This window comes from Bos javanicus, chromosome 1 (assembly GCF_032452875.1).
Source record: "Bos javanicus breed banteng chromosome 1, ARS-OSU_banteng_1.0, whole genome shotgun sequence".
NCBI classification, from domain to species: Eukaryota; Metazoa; Chordata; class Mammalia; order Artiodactyla; family Bovidae; genus Bos; species Bos javanicus.
The window spans coordinates 106,745,071-106,767,481 of record NC_083868.1 but is presented as its reverse complement, the minus strand read 5'-3'; the positions used below and the strand labels follow the sequence as shown (position 1 = coordinate 106,767,481).

The window sequence follows — 22,411 nt, the reverse complement described above, 5'->3', positions numbered from 1 at the left end:
ACTAGTGCACCTGAGGTCCAGATCTTGGTTTGTAAACATAATACCTCACTGAAGGAAGCCAGAGCTCCTTGGAAAAATGGCTGTTCAGATCTGGGGCAAGTAAAGTAGAGGTAGGCCTGAAATATCTCATGCCAGGGAGTGAAAAAGAACTTAAAAGCTGATGGAGATAGGTCAAAAGGTTACAGTAGTGGCTTAAATGGACTCATTGGCCAACTCGGAGACAATCTGGGCAGCAAAAAAGAATACAGATGACAAAGGATTATAATACACTGAATAAACAAAAATAAAATTCTAAGTCCACAGTGATATTAAAAATATAAGAAGATGAAAAGGAAAGTAAAGGTGTGGAATGGGGGAAGCTCTCTTATGGAGAAAAATGTCAAGGGCATGATAGAATTGGAAAGCCACTATTTTACAACTGCAAAGTAATAACTATTAATAGTCTTGAGTATAATACTCAACTTATTTGTATAGTAAGATCATAAAATGATTTCCTGAAATATATTCTGGCTTTATCTGTGATCTAGGATTAAAAGATTGAAATGGAAAACCTTGATCAGATAAGGGAAGGCGATGGAATCCTTACTTTAGCATGCTTTTTCCTTCTTCCCAAAGCTGAAAACTGCTTACAAGTACAGTCCTTAGTGTCCTGACCTTGAATTCTTTTCATCTTTTCTTATGTGGCTACAAGGTGTATTGGAACGACCCACTAAAAGAGGCTTCATCAGTAATGAAATTGAAAGACAAATGTCAAATTGCAAGTTTGATATATACTTGCACATATAATTGATGTATATATAAGCAATATACATCATAAAGTCTCATGTCCCTGATATAAATATTATGTTGTTTATATATTGTTATTTATGTGTTGTTAAAGCTGTAGAGGGAAAAGATTCTGTTTAGCCTGCTGAGCCAAATAAAGCATCCCATTTCCAGTCTAAAGCACGGATCTTCTGAGGCAAGTAAAACCTCCCAACATCTACCTGATTTCCAAGAGACCAGGCTAGAAGTCTATAATAATGGTGCTTCAATTCAGGGTAGGGTCTCCACAGGCCACACATCCATTTCATTCTACTGTGTCTGGTCAGACTAGTGTATACCTGTTGACCTCGTGTAAATGTTAAGGTACTCCCTTTCACTGTTAAAAGTGTCTAAGTTTGGACCATATTTGGTTACCCTACTTCAAGGAGACTCCTGACACTCCTTAGGGAAAACTTGACTTGGCTGATGTTGAAAGGTAAATGTCAAGTGAGAGAGAGAGATGCAAGTAAAGACTCTGCAATGTGGTAGGCAGAATAATGGTCCCCCACAGATACCCTGGTGCTAGTCCCTGGAACTGTGAATATGTTACTTTACAGGATAAAAAGGAAAATATGATTAAACTAAGTATGCTGAGATGGGGAGATTATCCCGGATCATCCAGGTGAGCCTAATCTAATTACAAAGATCCTTACAATTGTAGGAATTCCCTGATGAACTCATAGTTAGAGGATGTGACTATAGAAGAATGCTCAGAGGTACAACATTTGCTGGCTTTGAAGATGAAATAAGGGGACCACAATGCAAGGAGTGTGGGCAGCCTCTAGTGGCTAGAAAAACAAGGAAACAGATTCTTCCCTAGAACCTGGAAAGAAATACAGACCTGCCTAAGGAACTATAAAATAATAAGTTTATATTGTTTTCAGCCATTAATTGTGTGGTAATTTGTTACCATAGCAATAGGAAACTAATACGCAGAACTGACAGCATTTCTAGTGAGGACTGAAGGATCCAACAAGCCATTCATTCATTTAACAAATGTTTAAATCCTTATATATGCCAGAACCAATGTTGAATAAGATGGACTTCTTAAAGAGTTTACAGCTCTGGAGGAAGACAATCACTGAAACATATAATTAAGAGTGGTATGAGCTAGTGGTAAAGAATCCACCTGCCAATGCAGGAGATACAAGAGATGTGGATTTGATCTCTCGGTCAGGAAGATCCCCTGGAGGAGAGCACGGCAACCCACTCCAGTATTCTTCAACTTACTCCAGTATTCTTGCGTGGAGAATCCAATGGACAGAGGAGGCTGGGGGGCTACAGTCCATAGAGTCACAGAGAGTCGGACATGACAGAAGCAACTTAACACATATACACGAGTGTTCTGAAAGGGTTAGTAGGGGGTGGCATGAAACTCGTGAGCACAGGGGAGTAAACCAGGATATACAAACATGGGTGGAAGGCAGCCCAGTTTGAAGATACGGCATGTTTGGCCTGGGTGAAAGTTCAGGCAGGGGTTTCAAAGCATGTGGATTAATGCAGTAATAGCCAGCAGCGTAGTTTGGCTGGACCATAAATAGATGGAAAGGGTAATAGAAGTGCAATTTGGGTCAACTGGTAAAGGGCCATTCAGACTAAGAGTTTGAACTTAATCTTTCAAGCAATGGGAAGATATTTTTAAATAAAGTTTTAAAGCAGGGTAGGGGACATAGTCAAATTTGTATTTTATAGAGATACATCTGGTATAAGCTCCACTAGCACAGAGAACAAATTTGTTTTTGTTCACTGCTGCAGACACTTGTATCAATCAGAACACGCTAAGTTATGCTGTGGTGACAAATACCCCCAAAGTCTCAGTGCCTTAAAACAAAAGAAGTTTATTTCCTTCCCATGCTACATAGATCAGCGTTGGTCTCTGCTTATCTTAGCCATTCAGGGGTGCAGGTCAATGCAGTTACCATGATTTCAAATGTTGCCTGCTGCTAAGCAAGAGGGAAAAAGAGTTCTGGAGCACCTCAAAGCAGCAATTAAAGGCTGAGTCTGAGAGTAACAGGGGTCACCTCTATTCATACCTCATCGATTAGGACCAAGTATAATCCCATTATCAACTGGGGAGGGTTAAAACTGGCAGCATTTGCAGCATTTATTAATGATTAAATCTACGGTTTTTCCAGTAGTTATGTACAGATGTGAGAAATGGACCATAAAGAAGGCTGAGCAACGAAGAACTGATGCTTTCAAATTGTGGTGCTGTAGAAGACTCTTTGGAGAAGGCAATGGCACCCCACTCCAGTACTCTTGCCTGGAGAATCCCATGGATGGAGGAGCCTGGTAGGCTGCAGTCCATGGGGTCGCAAAGAATCGGACACGACTGAGTGACTTCACTTTCATTTTCACTATGCTTGCTTACTAAGAACCTCATGATCTATGGGTGCCTGTTCACCTACCCCATCTACTACTTTCTGTCTCCCTTGCTGTGCTGCGGAGCCCCCTGGCTGGAATGCCCTTTCTTCTAAATTTCACTTTATTGCCTCTTAAAAGAATCTTCAGATCTCAGTTTGAGAATAGCCTACACAAAGAAGCCTTCCTAGGCCCTCCATTCTAAAGTGGCCACTCAATCATATATCTAAGATTTTAAATTTCTATAGAGCCTTAATCACTTTGATACATGACACTCATTTTTCATTGTTCATCTCTCCACTCCCCAGTTAAGATCCAAGCGTATAAATTCAGTCCAAAAAGCACTTATCTATACTGGGTACCGGTATTCTCAGCTTGCAGAACACGAGTTCAGCATGTTATTTATACCCTAGTTGGAGTTTAATCATTTAAGTGGTTAATTGTCATAACAGAAATTGCATAAATTATTTAAAAACAAGTGTTTCATGAGGTGTTTACAAAATGTATCTGGTTATGTTAGATGAAAAATACTTTGGATTAAAGAAAAATAGTGTCAAAAATATTTTCTGGGCTTGATGTCAGAAGAATTATTATCAAAGACTTTCTTTTCAAGAATACTAGCAGTTTTTTGTTTTTTAAATGCCTAGATGAATTGCAATCTACTGAAAGAAATTCGGTTTAATAATTCAATCTAAGATATTTGGAATGAAACTCTGAAAAAACAGACTTTTTTTGCATGTATCTTTGGGCAAACTCTCTGTAGGATTCTTGTTGTTCTTCAGTTGCTAAGCCATGTCCAACTCTTTACGACTCCATGGACTGCGGCCCGCCAGGTTCCTCTGTCCATGGGATTTTCCAGGCAAAAATATTGGGGTGGGTTACCATTTCTTTCTCCAGGGGATCTTCCCAACCTGGAGATCAAAACTGCATCTCCTGTATTGGCAGGCATATTCTTTTACCAGAGTCATCAGGGAAGCCTATGTAGGATACTGGAGAATTCCAAATAAAACCCGAAAAGGTGACATTTGAGTCTGGACTTTCAAAGTGAGTAGACTGAAAATATGAGTAGGTGACAAGGAGAGAAACTGGCAGTTTAGGCAGAGGTGTAAATTTGTAACTGAGCAGTACCCTATGGGGGCTTCCAAGGACTGATCCCTTCTCCATATTGTCTGCTTTATTTCCTTTCTGCTTTAGTACCTAGATAATAGTATCTGATGCACATTTCCTGTGTTGTTTTACTGACATGAAAACCCCTACCAAGTGGAAGAAACTACTTGATTTTCATTAGAACATGGCCCACAGGCCTACCAGAGCCTAAGGATCATAATAGTAACTCCTGTGACACCACCCTGCTACCTCACTATCAATCAATCAGAGAATTGTGCATGAGCTGAACACACGAGATGGCCCTCCCTCACCTGGCTTTTGAAAATATTTTGTTGAAACCTATGGGGAATTGTGACTTTTTGAGCACTAGCTATATGAAGAGTACATCATGAGAAACGCTGGGCTGGAAGAAGCAGAAGCTGGTATCAAGATTGCCGGGAGAAATATCAATAACCTCAGATATGCAGATGACACCACCCTTATGGCAGAAAGTGAAGAACTAAACAGCCTCTTGATGAAAGTGAAAGAGGAGAGTGAAAAAGTTGGCTTAACGTTCACCATTCAGAAAACTAAGATCATGGCATCTGGTCCCATCACTTCATGGGAAATAGATGGGGAAACAGTGGAAACAGTGTCAGACTTTATTTTTGGGGGTTCCAAAATCACTGTAGATGGTGATTGCAGCCACGAAATTAAAAGACGCTTACTCCTTGGAAGGAAAGTTATGACCAACCTAGATGGCATATTCAAAAGCAGAGATATTACTTTGCCAACAAATGTCTGTCTAGTCAAGGCTATGGTTTTTCCAGTAGTCATGTATGGATGTGAGAGTTGCACTGTGAAGAAGGCTGAGCACCGAAGAATTGCTGCTTTTGCACTGTGGTGTTGGAGAAGACTCTTGAGAGTCCCTTGGACTGCAAGGAGATCCAACCAGTCCATCCTAAAGGACATCAGTCCTGGGTGTTCTTTGGAAGAACTGATGCTAAAGCTGAAACTCCAATACTTTGGCCATCTGATGTGAAGAGTTGACTCATTGGAAAAGACCCTGATGCTGGGAGGGATTGGGGGCAGGAGGAGAAGGGGACTGCAGAGGATGAGATGGCTGGATGGCATCACCGACTCGATGGACATGAGTCTGAGTGAACTCCGGGAGTTGGTGATGGACAGGGAGGCCTGGCGTGCTGTGATTCATGGGGTCACAAAGAGTCGGACACGACTGAGCAACTGAACTGAACTGAACTGAACTGTCCTGGACTGCTTGTACAGCACCCTACAATAAGTGCTGCAGTTTCCTTCACCACAACCCAGTGTCAGTAGATTGGCCCATGGACTCAAATTTGCTTTGATAACAGGTTCTGTTTGGAAGAAGAATATAAATGAAATTAGTTGAAAGGATAGCCAAGAGTCATATTATCAAGGAACTTAAAATGTGGGTCTTATTCTATGGGGAAGCCAACAGAGATTTGAAATGGAGTTGTGACATGGTCCTCTGTGGTTCAGTCATTTCAGTTCAATCAATCAGTCGTGTCCAAATCTTTGCAACCCCATGGAACTGCTTCCAGTGAATATTCAGGATGGATTTCCTTTAGAATGGACTGGTTGGATCTCCTTGCAGTCCAAGGGACTCTCAAGAGTCTTCTCCAACACCACAGTTCAAAAGCATCAATTCTTTGGTGCTTAGCTTTCTTTATGGTCCAACTCTCACATCCATACATGAGTACTGGAAAAACCAGAGCTTTAATTACTCAGACCATTGTTGGCAAAGTAATGTCTCTGCTTTTTAATATATTGTCTAGGTTCAGTTCAGTTCAGTCACTCAGTCGTGTCCAACTCTTTGCAACTCCATGAATCACAGCACGCCAGGCCTCCCTGTCCATCACCAATTCCCAGAGTTCACTCAAACTCATGTCCATTGAGTCAGTGATGCCATCCAGCCATCTCATCCTCTGTCATCCCCCTCTCCTCCTGCCCCCAATCCCTCCCAGCATCAGAGTCTTTTCCAATGAGTCAACTCTTCCCATGAGGTGGCTAAAGTACTGGAGTTTCAGCTTTAGCATCATTCCTTCCAAAGAAATCCCAGGGCTCATCTCCTTCAGAATGGACTGGTTGGATCTCCTTGCAGTCCAAGGGACTCTCAAGAGTCTTCTCCAACACCACAGTTCAAAAGCATCAATTCTTCGGTGCTCAGCTTTCTTCACAGTCCAACTCTCACATCCATACATGACCACTGGAAAAACCGTAGCCTTGACTAGATGGACCTTTGTTGACAAAGTAATATCTCTGCTTTTGAATATGCTATCTAGGTTGGTCATAACTTTCCCTCCAAGGAGTAAGCGTCTTTTAATTTCATGGCTGCAATCACCATCTGCAGTGATTTTGGAGCCCAAGAAAATAGTGTCTGTCACTGTTTCCATTGTTTCCCCATCTATTTGCCATGAAGTGATGGGACTGGATGCCATAATCTTAGTTTTCTGAATGTTGAGTTTTAAGCCAGCTTTTAAACTCTCCTCTTTCACTTTCATCAAGAAGCTCTTTAGTTCTTCTCCGCTTCTGCCATAAAAGTGGTGTCATCTGCATATCGGAAGTTATTGATATTTCTCCCGGCCATCTTGATTCCAGCTTCTGCTTCATCCAGCCTGGCATTTTGCATGATGTACTCTGCATAGAAGTTAAAGGTGACAATATACAACCCTGACGTACTCCTTTTCCAGTTTGGAACCAGTCTGTTGTTCCATGTCCAGTTCTAATTGTTGCTTCCTGACCTGCATACAGGTTTCTCAAGAGGCAGGTCAGGTAGTCTGGTATTCCCATCTCTTGAAGAATTTTCCACAGTTTATTGTGATCCACACAGTCAAAGGCTTTGGCATAGTCAATAAAGCAGAAATAGATGTTTTTATGGAACTCTCTTGCTTTTTCCATGATCCAGCAGATGTTGGCAATTTGATCTCTGGTTCCTCTGCCTTTTCTAAAACCAGCCTGAACATCTGGAAGTTCACAGTTCACGTATTGCTGAAGCCTGGCTTGGAGAATTTTGAGCATTACTTTACTAGTGTGTGAGATGAATGTAATTGTGCAGCAGTTTGAGCATTCTTTGGCATTGCCTTTCTTTGTTACTGGAATGAAACAGTCCCGTGGCCACTGCTGAGTTTTCCAAATTTGCTGGCATATTGAGTATAGCACTTTCACAACATCATCTTTTAGGATTTGAAATAGCTCAACTGGAATTCCATCACCTCCACTAGCTTTGTTTGTAGTGATGCTTCCTAAGGCCCACTTGACTTCACATTCCAGGATGTTTGGCTCTAGGTGAGTGATCACACCATTGTGGGTATCTGGGTCATTAAGATCTTTTTTATTGGGTGCTTCTGTGTATTCTTGCCATCTCTTTTTATAGTTTCTGCTTCTATTAGGTCCATACCATTTCTGTCCTTTATTAGACTCATCTTTGCATGAAATATTTCCTTGGTATCTCTAATTTTCTTGAAGAGATCGCTAGTCTTTCCCACTCTATTGTTTTCCTCTATTTCTTTGCATTGATCACTGAGGAAGGTTTTAGTATCTCTCCTTGCTATTCTTTGGAACTCTGCATTGAAATGGATATATCTTTCCTTTTCTCCTTTGCCTTTAGCTTCTCTTCTTTTCTCAGCTATTTGTAAAGCCTCCTCAGACAACCATTTTGCTTTCTTGCATTTCTTTTTCTTGGGGATGTTCTTGACCCCTTCCTCCTGTATAATGTCATGAACCTCCGTCCGTAGTTCTTCAGGCACTCTTTCTGTCAGATCTAATCCCTTGAATTATTTGTCACTTCCACTGTATAATCATATGGGATTTGATTTAGGTCATACCTGAATGATCTAGTAGTTTTCCCTACTTTCTTCAATTTTAGTCTGAATTGTGGACTTCCCTGGTGGCTCAGAGGTTAAAGCGTCTGCCTGCAATGCGGGAGACCTGGGTTCGATCCCTGGGTCAGGAAGACCCCCTGGAGAAGGAAGTGGCAACCCACTCCAGTATTCTTGCCTGGAGAATCCCATGGATGGAGGAGCCTGGTGGGCTACAGTCCATGGGGTCACAAAGAGTCAGACACGACTCAGCAACTTCACTCGCTTGGCAATAAGGAGCTCATGATCTGAGTCATATCCAGTTCATGGTCTTGTTTTGCTGACTGTATAGAGCTTCTCCATCTTTGGCTGCAAAGAATATAATCAGAGCAAGCAGCTGCCGCGGCGTCCTCCGCTCACCCTCACCGGCTCTGCACAACCGGCCAGTCTCTCCGCAGTTCCGGTCTGGTCCTGTGTCGCTCACCTTCTCCTGACCTGGCCAGGCGCCATGGCACAGGTTCTCAGAGGCACCATGACTGACTTCCCTGGATTCGATGAGCTGGCCGATGCAGAAACTCTCTGGAAGGCCATGAAAGGCCTGGGCACGGATGAGGAGAGCATCCTGACTCTGTTGACATCCCGCAGTAATGCTCAGCGCCAGGAGATTGCTGTGGCTTTTAAAACTCTGTTTGGCAGGGACCTTCTGGATGACCTGAAATCAGAACTGACTGGAAAATTTGAAAAATTAATCGTGGCTCTGATGAAACCCTCTCGGCTTTATGATGCCTATGAACTGAAGCATGCTCTTAAGGGATCTGGGACAGATGAAAAAGTCCTGACAGAAATTATTGCGTCAAGGACACCTGAAGAACTGAGAGCCATAAAACAAGTTTATGAAGAAGAGTATGGCTCGAGCCTGGAAGATGATGTGGTGGGGGATACTTCAGGGTACTACCAGAGGATGTTGGTGGTCCTCCTTCAGGCTAATAGAGACCCTGACGCTAGAATTGATGAAGCACAGGTTGAACAAGACGCTCAGGCTTTGTTCCAGGCTGGAGAACTGAAATGGGGAACAGATGAATAAAAGTTTATTACCATCTTTGGAACACGAAGTGTATCTCACTTGAGAAGAGTGTTTGACAAATACATGACTATATCCGGGTTTCATATTGAAGAAACCATTGACCGGGAGACTTCCGGCAATTTGGAACAGCTTCTCCTTGCTGTTGTGAAATCCATTCGCAGTATACCTGCCTACCTTGCAGAAACCCTCTACTATGCTATGAAGGGAGCTGAAACAGATGATCAGAGTTGTGGTTTCCAGAAGTGAGATTGATCTGTATAACATTAGGAAGGAGTTTAGAAACAATTTTGGCACCTCTCTTTATTCCATGATTAAGGTGGACACATCTAGGGACTATAAGAAAGCCCTCCTACTGCTCTGTGGAGGCGAAGATGACTGACGGGAGCCTGGGGAGCCGCCCCGCGCGGTGTCCGCCGGCACCACTGCCTTCCTGCAGCGCAGCTTACCGCACTCTGCACGCCAGTGCTGAGCACACTGCCTTACTCAGCTAGCATGCTGTGGCCAAAACATAAATGTTGTAGAAGAACGTAGCGGTGCTCCTTTCTCATCTTTAGTTAAGATCTTTCTCTTTAACTGTTGTAACACTAAAGTGTACTTAGGTTACTAGGACTAAAGTCTGGATCATTTATATTTTCCTGTAAGAGGCAGACTGCTTTCACCCTTTTTAAAAAGCTTCATTTATATTAAATTGATAACCATATTACCTTAATCAGAACCTTAGCCTTGAAATTGTGAACTCCTGAAAGTGTTATTAATCAAGTTTGCTACCAAGTTAAGCCAAAAAAATTATAGTGGTTGCAATCAGAAGATTAATGAATAATAAACATTTCCGTCTTCCTGAAAGAAAAAAAAAGAATATAATCAATCTGATTTCAGTATTGACCATCTGGTGATGTCCATGTGTAGGGTCTTCTCCTCTGTTGTTAGTGTTGTTGTAATAGGTAACATCACGACTCATTGGACAACATTAGCTATGTAAGTGGACCAAAATAAACCTTACATACTTAACATCTATATATTCCAGGTAACAGTAGATGATTATGAACTAAAAGATCTTCTAGTAGACCTCAGAATTGCACATTAGAACCAAATGATATATTAAAGAAGATATATTTATTTTTTAGCAGTAATTTATAGGGTACCACTCATGATCAGGCAGGGGGTTCCCTGGTGACTTAGCTGGTAAAGAACCCACCTGCTAATGCAGGAGATGCAAGAGATGCATGTTTGACACATGGGTTGGAAAGATTCACTGGAGAAGGAAATGGCAACCTGTTCAAGTATTCTTGCCTGGAACATGAGCAAGCGGGCACACATGCATGATCAGGCACGTGGTAAGGGAGGGGCAGAAGGGAACCTTGAAGCTATTTTCATTATGTCAAAAGACCTAACAGGAAACTGCATTTCCCCTCAATGAGGCTGAATAGGGTGATTAAAATTCCATGTTTATTTTCTTTGGATTGGAATTTTAAAAGAACTCATTATGAGAACACTGATCATCTCAGGCTGATCAAAAGCTCTGATGAGATGATAGAGGTATCTGGTTTTTTTCCTTAAAGAGAAAATTACCTGAAATTTAATGTAATTTGCTAAGTAAAATTATCCAAAATCTGGAAATACCATTGAATGGAAGGAAAATGTGCAAAACAGTAAAGTATGAAATTCAAATCTCACCTCTATAGTCTCTTTTACATAAAAGCCAAACCTGCTTCTCCTTGATTTTCCATTTTAGTGATGGCCTCACCATGTATTCAGGCTTCCCTTGTGGCTCAGCTGGTAGAGAATCTGCCTGCAATGTGGAAGACCTGGGTTTGATCCCTGGCTTGGGAACATCCCATGGAGAAGGGAAAACTACCCACTCCAGTATTCTGGCATGGAGAATTCCATGGACTGTATAGAATTCCATGGAATTCTGGACTATACAGTAGTCCAGAAGACTGGGCAGCATTCTCCACTCTTGCCTCAATTTATTTCTCCTATTTAATCACACAGCAAATTATTAACTCTACCTCTAAAACTTTTCTAGAATTTTATCCTCTTCTTTATTCAAACTATTATGACCTTGCTTGGTGTTAGCTTTTTGTTTTGTTTTGCTGAGTAGGTAGAATTAACACACTTGAGGAGACTGAGGTCTGTGTGACCTTGTCCTAAAAGATAAATTATGATAATACAATAGGGGAGAAAACATGTCATATCTGTCAAATTTCTGTGAGGTGTTCTGCATCCAAGAGTTATGCTTGCTTAGCTACTTAGTTTTTATTAGAAAAGAGGGAGGAATGTGTCCTTTGGTGTCTTGAATGAGCTAGAAAGCTGTGACTACGCATAATGGAAACTCTCTCGAGTGATATAAAGCAGGGTGTGATGGGCTTTCACCATAGGCTCACCATTCTGGCCTCAGAAAAAATTATCATGTGGTCAGATCACTCACCTCCTGGGCAGTTGGTTTGGGTGGTGTTCATGCAGAAATGCAAGTCATAACTATTGCTTAGTGGAGTGTTAGATGAGGTTCAGGATGTGCAGGATGGCACCTTGCCATAATGAATATTGTAAGCTGAGAAGTTAGGGAAAAGAGCAAAAGCAGGAAGATCACTTTGAACCTCCTCCCCCAACTTCTTCCCTGAAACAGGTCATCTGTGAGGGGCTCTCTCCCTTGCCTGGGAAAAGAGCATTCTTCTCTCTGTAGACAAAGGGCTAGAGAAGAATCCAAATGAATGGTTTGCCCCAGTTTACTACACTTACCTCAGACTTTTTGACCTATTATATTTCTCCAAGACTGTCTACTCTTCATCAATTTAGCATAAAAATATGCCAGATGAACCATTTCTTTGGGTCATCATTTCCTTATGAAGACTCCTGTGTCATGTAAAAATTATATTAAATAAATGTTTATGTTTTTCTCCTGTTAATCTGTCTTTGTCAGTTTAATTTCCAGACCAGCCAGGGACCCTAAAAAGGTTGAGGAAAACTTTGTCTTCCCCTATAATAGGTAATAAAAGTTAAGTGTAAAAATAAATTGCAGGGACTTCTCTGGTTGTCCAGTGTTTAAGACTCCTTGCTTCGACTAAAAGGTGTGCAGGTTCAATCCCTGGTTGGGGAACTAAAATCCTGCATGTCATGTGGCCTCACCAATAATAATAATATATAAAATTTTAAAATTGCAGCTTATTTTATGTCCTGATCTACCATCATTTTTACAACTAGAAAAATCAAAGTAAAACCTAGCTTAGTGAGATAGAAATACTAGGTTGTCCACTCAACAGCCATAGCCATTTTTCCTCCTTTGATATTTTTTAATATAAATTTATTTATTTTAATTGGAGGCTAATTACTTTACAATATTGTATTGGTTTTGCCATACATCAACATGAATCCACCACGTGTGTACACGTGTTCCCCATCCTGAACCCCCCTCCCACCTCCTTCCCCATACCATCCCTCTGGGTCATCCCAGTGTACCAGCCCCAAGCATCCTGTATCATGCATCGAACCTGGACTGGTGATTCGTTTCATATATGATATTTTACATGTTTCAATGCCATTCTCCCAAATCATCCCACCCTCTCCTTTCTCCCACAGAGTCCAAAAGACTGTTCTTTACATCTGTGTCTCTTTTGCTGTCTCGCATATAGGGTTATCATTACCATCTTTCTAAATTCCATATATATGCTTTAGTATACTGTATTGGTGTTTTTCTTTCTGGCTTACTTCACTCTGCATAATACGCTCCAGTTTCATCCACCTCATTAGAACTGATTCAAATATATTCTTTTTAATGGCTGAGTAATAATCCATTGTATATATGTACCACAGCTTTCTTATCCATTCATCTGCTGATGGACATCTAGGTTGCTTCCATGTCCTGGCTATTATAAACAGTGCTGCGATAAACATTAGGGTACACATGTCTCTTTAAATTCTGGTTTCCTCCGTGTGTATGCCCAGTAGAGGGATTGCTGGGTCATATGGCAGTTCTATTTCCAGTTTTTTAAGGAATCTGTACACTGTTCTCCATAGTGGCTGTACTAGTTTGCATTCCCACCAACAGTGTAAGAGGGTTCCCTTTTCTCCACACCCTCTCCAGCATTTATTGCTTGTAAACTTTTGGATAACAGCCATTCTGACTGGCGTGAAACGGTACCTCATTGTGGTTTTGATTTGCATTTCTCTGATAATAAGTGATGTTGAGCATCTTTTCATGTGTTTGTTAGCCATCTGTATGTCTTCTTTGGAGAAATGTCTGTTTATTTCTTTGGCTCATTTTTTGATTGGGTTGTTTATTTTTCTGGAATTGAGCTGTAGGAGTTGCTTGTATATTTTTGAGATTAGTTCTTTGTCAGTTGCTTCATTACTACTATTTTCTCCCATTCTGAAGGCTGTCTTTTCACCTTGCTTATAGTTTCCTTTGTTGTGCAGAAGCTTTTAATTTTAATTAGGTCCCATTTGTTTATTTTTGCTTTTATTTCCAATATTCTGGGAGGTGGGTCATAGAGGATCCTGCTGTGATTTATGTCGGAGAGTGTCTTGCCTATGTTCTCCTCTAGGAGTTTTATAGTTTCTGGTCTTACATTTAGATCTTTAATCCATTTTGAGTTTATTTTTGTGTATGGTGTTAGAAAGTGTTCTAGTTTCATTCTTTTATAAGTGGTTGACCAGTTTTCCCAGCAGCACTTGTTAAAGAGATTGTCTTTAATCCATTGTATATTCTTGCCTCCTTTGTCAAAGATAAGGTGTCCATAGGTGCGTGGATTTATCTCTGGCCTTTCTATTTTGTTCCATTGATCTATATTTCTGTCTTTGTGCCAGTACCATACTGTCTTGATGACTGTGGCTTTTTAGTAGAGCCTGAAGTCAGGCAGGTTGATTCCTCCAGTTCCATTCTTCTTTCTCAAGATTGCTTTGGCTATTCGAGGTTTTTTGTATTTCCATACAAATTGTGAAATTATTTGTTCTAGCTCTATGAAGAATACCGTTGGTAGCTTGATAGGGATTGCATTGAATCTATAGATTGCTTTGGGTAGTATACTCATTTTCACTATATTGATTCTTCCAATCCATGAACATGGTATATTTCTCCATCTATTAGTGTCCTCTTTGACTTCTTTCACCAGTGTTTTATAGTTTTCTATATATAAGTCTTAGTTTCTTTAGGTAGATATATTCCTAAGTATTTTATTCTTTTCATTGCAATGGTGAATGGAATTGTTTCCTTAATTTCTCTTTCTATTTTCTCATTATTAGTGTATAGGAATGCAAGGGATTTCTGTGTGTTGATTTTATATCCTGCAACTTTACTATATTCATTGATTAGTACTAGTAATTTTCTGGTGGAGTCTTTAGGGTTTTCTATGTAGAGGATCATATCATCTGCAAACAGTGAGAGTTTTACTTCTTCTTTTCCAATTTGTATTCCTTTTATTTCTTTTTCTGCTCTGATTGCTATGGCCAAATGTTGAATAGTAGTGGTGAAAGTGGGCATCCTTGTCTTGTTCCTGACTTTAGGGGAAATGCTTTCAATTTTTCACCATTGAGGATAATGTTTGCTGTGGGTTTGTCATATATAGCTTTTATTATGTTGAGGTATGTTGCTTCTATTCCTGCTTTCTGGAGAGTTTTTATCATAAATGGATGTTGAATTTTGTCAAAGGCTCTCTCTGCATCTATTGAGATAATCATTTATTTTTCAATTTGTTAATGTGGTGTATTACATTGATTGATTTGCGTATATTGAAGAATCCTTGCATCCCTGGGATAAAGCCCACTTGGTCATGGTGTATGATCTTTTAAATGTGTTGTTGGATTCTGATTGCAAGAATTTTGTTAAAGATTTTTGCATCTATGTTCATCAATAATATTGGCCTGTAGTTTTCTTTTTTTGTGGCATCATTGTCAGGTTTTGGTATTAGGGTGATGGTGGCCTCATAGAATGAGTTTGGAAGTTTACCTTCCTCTGCAATTTTCTGGAAGAGTTTGAGCAGGATAGGTGTTAGCTCTTCTCTAAATTTTTGGTAGAATTCAGCTGTGAAGCCATCTGGACCTGGGCTTTTGTTTGCTGGAAGATTTCTGATTATGGTTTCAATTTCTGTGCTTGTGATGGGTCTGTTAATATTTTCTATTTCTTCCTGGTTCAGTTTTGGAAAGTTGTACTTTTCTAAAAATTTATCCATTTCTTCCAAGTTGTCCATTTTATTGGCATATAATTGCTGATAGTAGTCTCTTATGATCCTTTGTATTTCTGTGTTGTCTCTTGTGATCTCTTCATTTTCATTTCTAATTTAATTGATTTGATTTTTCTCCCTTTGTTTCTTGATGAGTCTGGCTAATGGTTTGTCAATTTTATTTATTCTTTCAAAGAACCAGCTTTTGGTTTGTTGATTTTTGCTATGGTCTCTTTTGTTTCTTTTGCATTTATTTCTGCCCTAATTTTTAAGATTTCTTTCCTTCTACTAACCCTGGGGTTCTTCATTTCTTCCTTTTTTAGTTGTTTTAGGTGTAGAGTTAGGTTATTTATTTGACTTTTTTCTTGTTTCTTGAGGTGTGCCTGTATTGCTATGAACTTTCCCCTTAGCACTGCTTTTACAGTGTCCCACAGGCTTTGGGTTGTTATGTTTTCATTTTCATTCATTTCTATGCATATTTTGATTTCTTTTTTTATTTCTTCTGTGATTTGTTGATTAAATAGTACCGTGTTGTTCAGCCTCCATATGTTGGAATTTTTAATAGTTTTTCTCCTGTAATTGAGATCTAATCTTACTGCATTGTGGTCAGAAAAGATGCTTGGAATGATTTCAATTTTTTTGAACTTACCAAGGCTAGATTTATGGCCTAGGATGTGATCTATTCTGGAGAAGGTTCCATGTGCGCTTGAGAAAAAGGTGAAATTCATTGTTTTGGGAACTATAGATATCAATTAGGTCTAACTGGTCTATTGTATCATTTAAAGTTTGTGTTTCCTTGTTAATTTTCCATTTAGTTGATTTATCCATAGGTGTGAGTGGGGTATTAAAGTCTCCCAATATTATTGTGTTATTAATTTCCCCTTTCATACTTGTTAGCATTTGTCTTACATATTGTGGTGCTCCTATTTTGGGTGTATATACATTTATAATTGTTATATCTTCTTCTTGGATTGATCCTTTCATCATTATGTAGTGTCCTTCTTTGTCTTTTTTTCACAGCCTTTGTTGTAAAGTCTATTTTATCTGATATGAGTATTGCTACTCTTGCTTTCTTGTGGTCTCTATTTGTATGGAATATTTTTTTCCAACCCTTCACTTTCAGTCTGTATGTGTCTCCTGTTTTGAGGTGGGTCTTTTGTAGATAACATATATAGGGGTCTTGTTTTTGTATCCATTCAGCCAGTCTTTGTCTTTTGGTTGGGGCATTCAACCCATTTATGTTTAAGGTAATTATTGATAAGTATGATCCTGTTGCCATTTACTTTATTGTTTTGGGTTCAAGTTTATATACCCTTTTTGTGTTTCCTGTCTAGAGAAGATCCTTTAGGATTTGTTGGAGAGCTGGTTTGGTGGTGCTGAATTCTCTCAGCTTTTGCTTGTCTGTAAAGCTTTTGATTTCTCCTTCATATTTGAATGAGATCCTTGCTGGGTACAGTAATCTGGGCTATAGATTATTTCCTTTCATCACTATAAGTATGTCCTGCCATTCCCTCCTGGCCTGAAGAATTTCTATTGAAAGATCAGCTGTTATCCTTATGGGAATTCCCTTGTGTGTTATTTGTTGTTTTTCCCTTGCTGCTTTTAATATTTGTTCTTTGTGTTTGATCTTTGTTAATTTGATTAATATGTGTCTTGGGGTGTTTCACCTTGGGTTTATCCTGTTTGGGACTCTCTGGGTGTCTTGGACTTGGGTTATTATCTCCTTCCCCATTTTAGGGAAGTTTTCAACTATTATCTCCTCAAATATTTTCTCATGGTCTTTCTTTTTGTCTTCTTCTTCTGGGACTCCTATGATTCGAATGTTGGGGCATTTAACATTGTCCTGGAGGTCTCTGAGATTGTCCTCATTTCTTTTAATTCGTTTTTCTTTTTTCCTCTCTGATTCATATATTTCTACTATTTTATCTTCTACTTCACTAATCCTATCTTCTGCCTCTGTTATTCTCCTATTTGTTCCCTCCAGAGTGTTTTTTATCTCATTTATTGCATTATTCATTATATTTTGACTCTTTTTTATTTCTTCTAGGTCTTTGTTAAACCTTTCCTGCACCTTCTCAATCCTTGTCTCCAGGCTATTATCTGTGATTCCATTTTGATTTCAAGATTTTGGATCATTTTCACTATCATTATTGGGAATTCTTTATCAGGTAGATTCCCTATCTCTTCCTCTTTTGTTTGGTTTGGTGGGCATTTATCCTTTTTCTTTACCAGCTAGGTATTCCTCTGTCTCTTCATCTTGTTTATATTGCTGTGTTTGGGGTGGGCTTTCTGTATTCTGGCAGTTTGTGGAGTTCTCTTTATTGTAGAGTTTCCTCACTGTGGGTGGGGTTGTATGGGTGGCTTGGTTAGGGAAGCTTGTGTTGGTGTTCTGGTGGGTGGAGCTGTATTTCTTCTCTCTGGAGTGCAATGAAGTGTCCAGTAATGAGTTATGAGATGTCAATGGGTTTGGAGTGACTTTGGGCAGCCTGTATATTGAAGCTCATGGCTGTGTTCCTGTGTTGCTGGAGAATTTGTATGGTATGTCTTGCTCTGGAACTTGTTGGCCTTGGGTGGTGCTTGGTTTCAGTGTAGGTATGGAGGCGTTTGATGAGCTCCTCTCAATTAATGTTCCCTGAAGTCAGGATTTCTCTGGTGTTCTCAGGATTTGGACTTAAGCCTCCTGCTTCTGGTTTGCAGTCTTATTTTTACAGTAGCCTCAAGACTTCTCCATCTATACAGCACCATTGATAAAACATCTAGGTTAAAGATAAAAAGTTTCTCCACAGTGAGGGACACCCAGAGAGGTTCACAGAGTTACATGGAGAAGAGAAGAGGGAGGAGGGAGTTAGAGGTGACCCGAATGAGATGAAGTGGAATCAAAAGAGGAGAAAGCAAGCTAGCCAGTAATCACTTCTTTATGTGTGCTCCACAGTCTAGACCGCTCAGAGATGTTCACAGAGTTATACAGAGAAGAGAAGAGGGAGGAAGGAGACAGAGGTGGCCAGGAGGATAAAGGAGGGAATCAAAAGGAGAGAGACAGATCCAGCCAGTAATCAGTTCCCTAAGTGTTCTCCAACGTCTGGAACACACAAAGAGATTCACAGAGTTGGGTAGAGAAGAGAAGGGGGAGGGAGGAGATAGAGGGGACCTGGTGGAGAAAAAGGAGAGTCCAAAGGGGGAGAGAGCAGTCAAACCAGTAATCTCGCTCCCAGGTAAAAATGGGTACTGAAGATTGGGTTCTTAAAGGTACAAAATTGATAACAAACACCAAAAAGCAAAGATTAAAAATCTAGAATAGAGGTTGGATTTTCAAAAATACAATATTAAAGAAAAGAAGAAAAAAAAGTCACAAAAATTATTATACACACACACACACACACACACACACACATATATATATATATATATAAAAAGTGTGCTTTAAAAAATAGGGTCTCTCTTTTTTTTTGCAAAGTAAGAGTAGGTTATAAAAATGAAAATTAAAGGAGTAATAGAGGACTTACAATTTTTTTAATTTTAAAAAATGATAGTAAAAATAGTAAAAATATATATAGGACTTTCTCTGGTGTTGTTGTGGGCAGTGTGGGGTCAGTTCATTTTCGGATAGTTCCTTGGTCCAGCTTATATTTCTCAAGATCTATAGGCCCCTTCCTATGTAGTTGGTACTAACTACAGGGTTTTAATCTATTGCACCTGTCACTTCCAAGGCGGTTCCCTCTGTTTTAGCTTCTTCTGTTTGCTGGTCTCTTCAGTGTCTGATTTCCGCCCTGACATAAGGCGGTGGTGATGGACACTTTTTTAGGCTCACTTGTTCTGTCGCTCTGTGGGGAGGGAGGGACGCTGCAAACAAATAACACTGGTGTGTACTCACAGTGTCTCAGCCACACTGGCTCTGCCCCAGCTCATGGCGCCTGTGGCCTCCCTGCCCACACTGCTCAGGCTCTAGGTTGCTCTGCCGGGAACCGTCCAAGGCCGGTTGCATGCACCTCCCAGGTCTAAGCTGCTCAGGTTCAGGCACTCTGGCAGTCCTCAGAGGCGCAGACTCGGTTGGGCCTGCGTTTTGTGCCCTTCCCAGGTCCGAGCAGCTAAGGTGATGAGGTGTTTGGCGAGCATATTTGCTGCGACTTATCGGCTATCCTGTCCCTGCCGCTCGGTTTTCTTGGTGTACAACTGGCACACCTTCTCAGGCGGATGTTGACCATCCAGAATCCCAAGAAGTCTTAATTAGCAACAAAGCCTGCTTGCAGTTTGGTAGATAATGCCTTTCTGGGGCTGCGATTGCCCTCTTCCGGCTCTGGCTGCCTGTCACCAGACGGGGATGGTCTGCAGCCGGCTAGCTCTGTTCAGTCCTTTGTTCTGTGAGAGGGCCTGACAGTGTCTTAGGTTAGGGCTTTTCACGTGGTAGCTATCCCACAGTCTGGTTTGCTAGCCCAAGTTAGTTCCCTCAGATTGCTCTTGGGGCATTCAGGCCGGTCCTTACTCTAAGCAATGCAGCCCACGCCTCCCTGCCCAGCCCCCACTTGCTAGTGGCGGGTACAGACGTCTGTACTGCTTCTCCACTGGGGGAGTTACCCTTGGGCACGTAATCTGTGGGTTTTAATTATTTATTTTTCCTCCCAGTTATGCTGCCCTCTGTGGTTCCAAGGCTCGCCACAGATTCGGCAGTGAGAGTGTTTTCTGGTGTTCGGAAACTTCTCTGTTTTTAAGACTCCCTTCCCGGGACGGAGCTCTGTCCCTACCTCTTTTGTCTCTTTTTTTGTCTTTTATATTTTTTCCTACCTCCTTTAGAAGACAATGGGCTGCTTTTCTGGGTCCCTGATGTCCTCTGCTGGCATTCAGAAGTTGTTTTGTGGAATTTATTCAGCGTTTAAATGTTCTTTTGATAAATTTGTGGGGGAGAAAATGGTCTCCCTGTCCTATTCCTCCACCATCTTAGCCTCTTTTGATATTTGACATGTACTTACACTAAAACAATATTAATTCTGTATTTTTCTTGGCCACCCTACCATTGTTATATCCAACAGTCACATTCCTTAGTAGCATACATAAACACAGTCAGATTCACAAAAAAATAAAATTTTACAGTGATAATTATCTTTTTTCAGAAAAAGAATTTCATAGGTAATGAATTGCACCCATCAATACAAAACTAGGACTCCTGTCCTCATAATTTTGAGTATGTAATAAAAAGCCATACCAGATTTTTTTTAAAAACAAATATAAACTGTATACTATGGTCAGAGAATTAAGTATCCTGACAACATTCAGTAAAATTTGTGCAAGACTTTGAAATGGCAACAAAAGGTAACTGAGTGTTCTGTCTCATGCGTCCTCCCTAGATTATCTCCTCTGAGTTTCTCTGAACTACTTACAACTCTGTAAATGGTAGACACTGAGGACAATGCAAATGACTCTTGTCCAAAAATGGGCAAATGAATTCTGTCCAGGGGAGGGACAATTGATTTCTCTCCCCACCCTTGTGGAGAAACTGAGTTTGTATCGTTGTCAATTCATGTCAGCATTCCTTATCTATCACTTTGAATTCTCCTTTGAACCAGTTATAATATCTTACTGGTTTCTTCATTAATTATTGAATAACACATTGAAAGAAGAACTTGGATGCATATTCATTTTATATTTATATGAGAATCATGATTTTTACATTTAAAAAATATATATTCTTTAGCAATACATTTTAAAAGATAAATGAGTTCACTGATATTTGGTCATTTAGGACAAGGATACATTCTCAATAATTTCAGGATGATTTTTGTTTTAGCAAAAATCAAAGTTCCAAAGCAAGTGACTAACACACCATTTTTGTCTTGTTTTACCTCTTTCTGTTATTTCCTCTTCAAAAATGTTCGCCTCCTCAAGAATATACAATGGGGCAAAAATAGACTCTTCAATAAGTGGTGCTGGGAAAACTGGACAGCTATGTGCAAAAGAATGAAATTAGAACACTTCCTAATGCCATACACAAAGATAAACTCAAAATGGATTAGAGACCTAAATGTAAGACCAGAAACTAAAATTCTTAGAGGAAAACATAGGCAGAACACTTGATGACATAAATTAAAGCAAGATCTTCTAGGACCCACCTCCCAGTGTAACGGAAAGAAAAACAAAAATAAACAAGTGAGACAAAATTAAACTTAAAAGTTTTTGCACAGCAAAGAAAACTACAAACAAGATGAAAAGACAACCCTCAGAATGGGAGAAAATAATAGCAAAGGAAAAAACTGACCAAGAATTAATTTTCAAAATATACAAGCAGCTCATACAACTCAATATCAGAAAAACAAACAATCCAATCAAAAAGTGGGAAAAAGACCTAAACAGATATTTCTCCAAAGAAGATATATGATGGCTAACAAACACATGAAAAGATGCTAATATCACTCATTAGAGAAATGCAAATCAAAACTACAATAAGATACCAATTCACACCAGTCAGAATGGCCATCATCAAAGTCTACAAATAATAAATGCTAGAGAGGGTGTGGAAAAAGGGAACCCTCTTGCATTGCTGATTGGAATGTAAATTGATACAGCCACTATGGAAGCCAGTATGGAGATTCCTTTAAATGCTAGGAATAAAACCACCATATGACCCAGCAATCCCATTCCTAGGCATATGCCCTGAGGAAAACAAAATTGAAAAAGACACATGTACCCCAGTGTTCACTGCAGCACTATTTACAATAGCTAGAACATGGAAGCAACCTAGATGTCCATCAACAGATGAATGGATAAAGAAGCTGTGGCTGATTCTTGTTGATGTATGACAGAAAAACCACAAAATTCTGTAAAGCAATTATCTTTCAATTAGAAAAATAAATTTAAAATTGTGGGGGGAAAAAGTTAAAGAAAAAAAAAAAGTCACCCTTATCGTCAAGTTATTTCTATACCACTTACTACCACTAGCCCAAACCCCTTTGTCTTGGCAGTTGTTCACAAATTTATTGTTTCTTTGTCCAAAAGTTATGAGTTTCCTGCTCTGGTCACTTATTTTGACCCTTGGTTTTCTTGTGAAGTCTCCTTTGTATATGTAAAAATTCAATAAAATGTACATGTTTTTC

The 22,411-nt window shown here is 39.9% G+C and overlaps 1 pseudogene; it reads left to right on the top strand.

The window, feature by feature from the left end:
- Window positions 1–8,516: 8,516 nt before the first annotated feature.
- On the top strand, window positions 8,517–9,883 carry LOC133247834 (annexin A5-like; annotated as a pseudogene).
- Window positions 9,884–22,411: the final 12,528 nt, after the last annotated feature.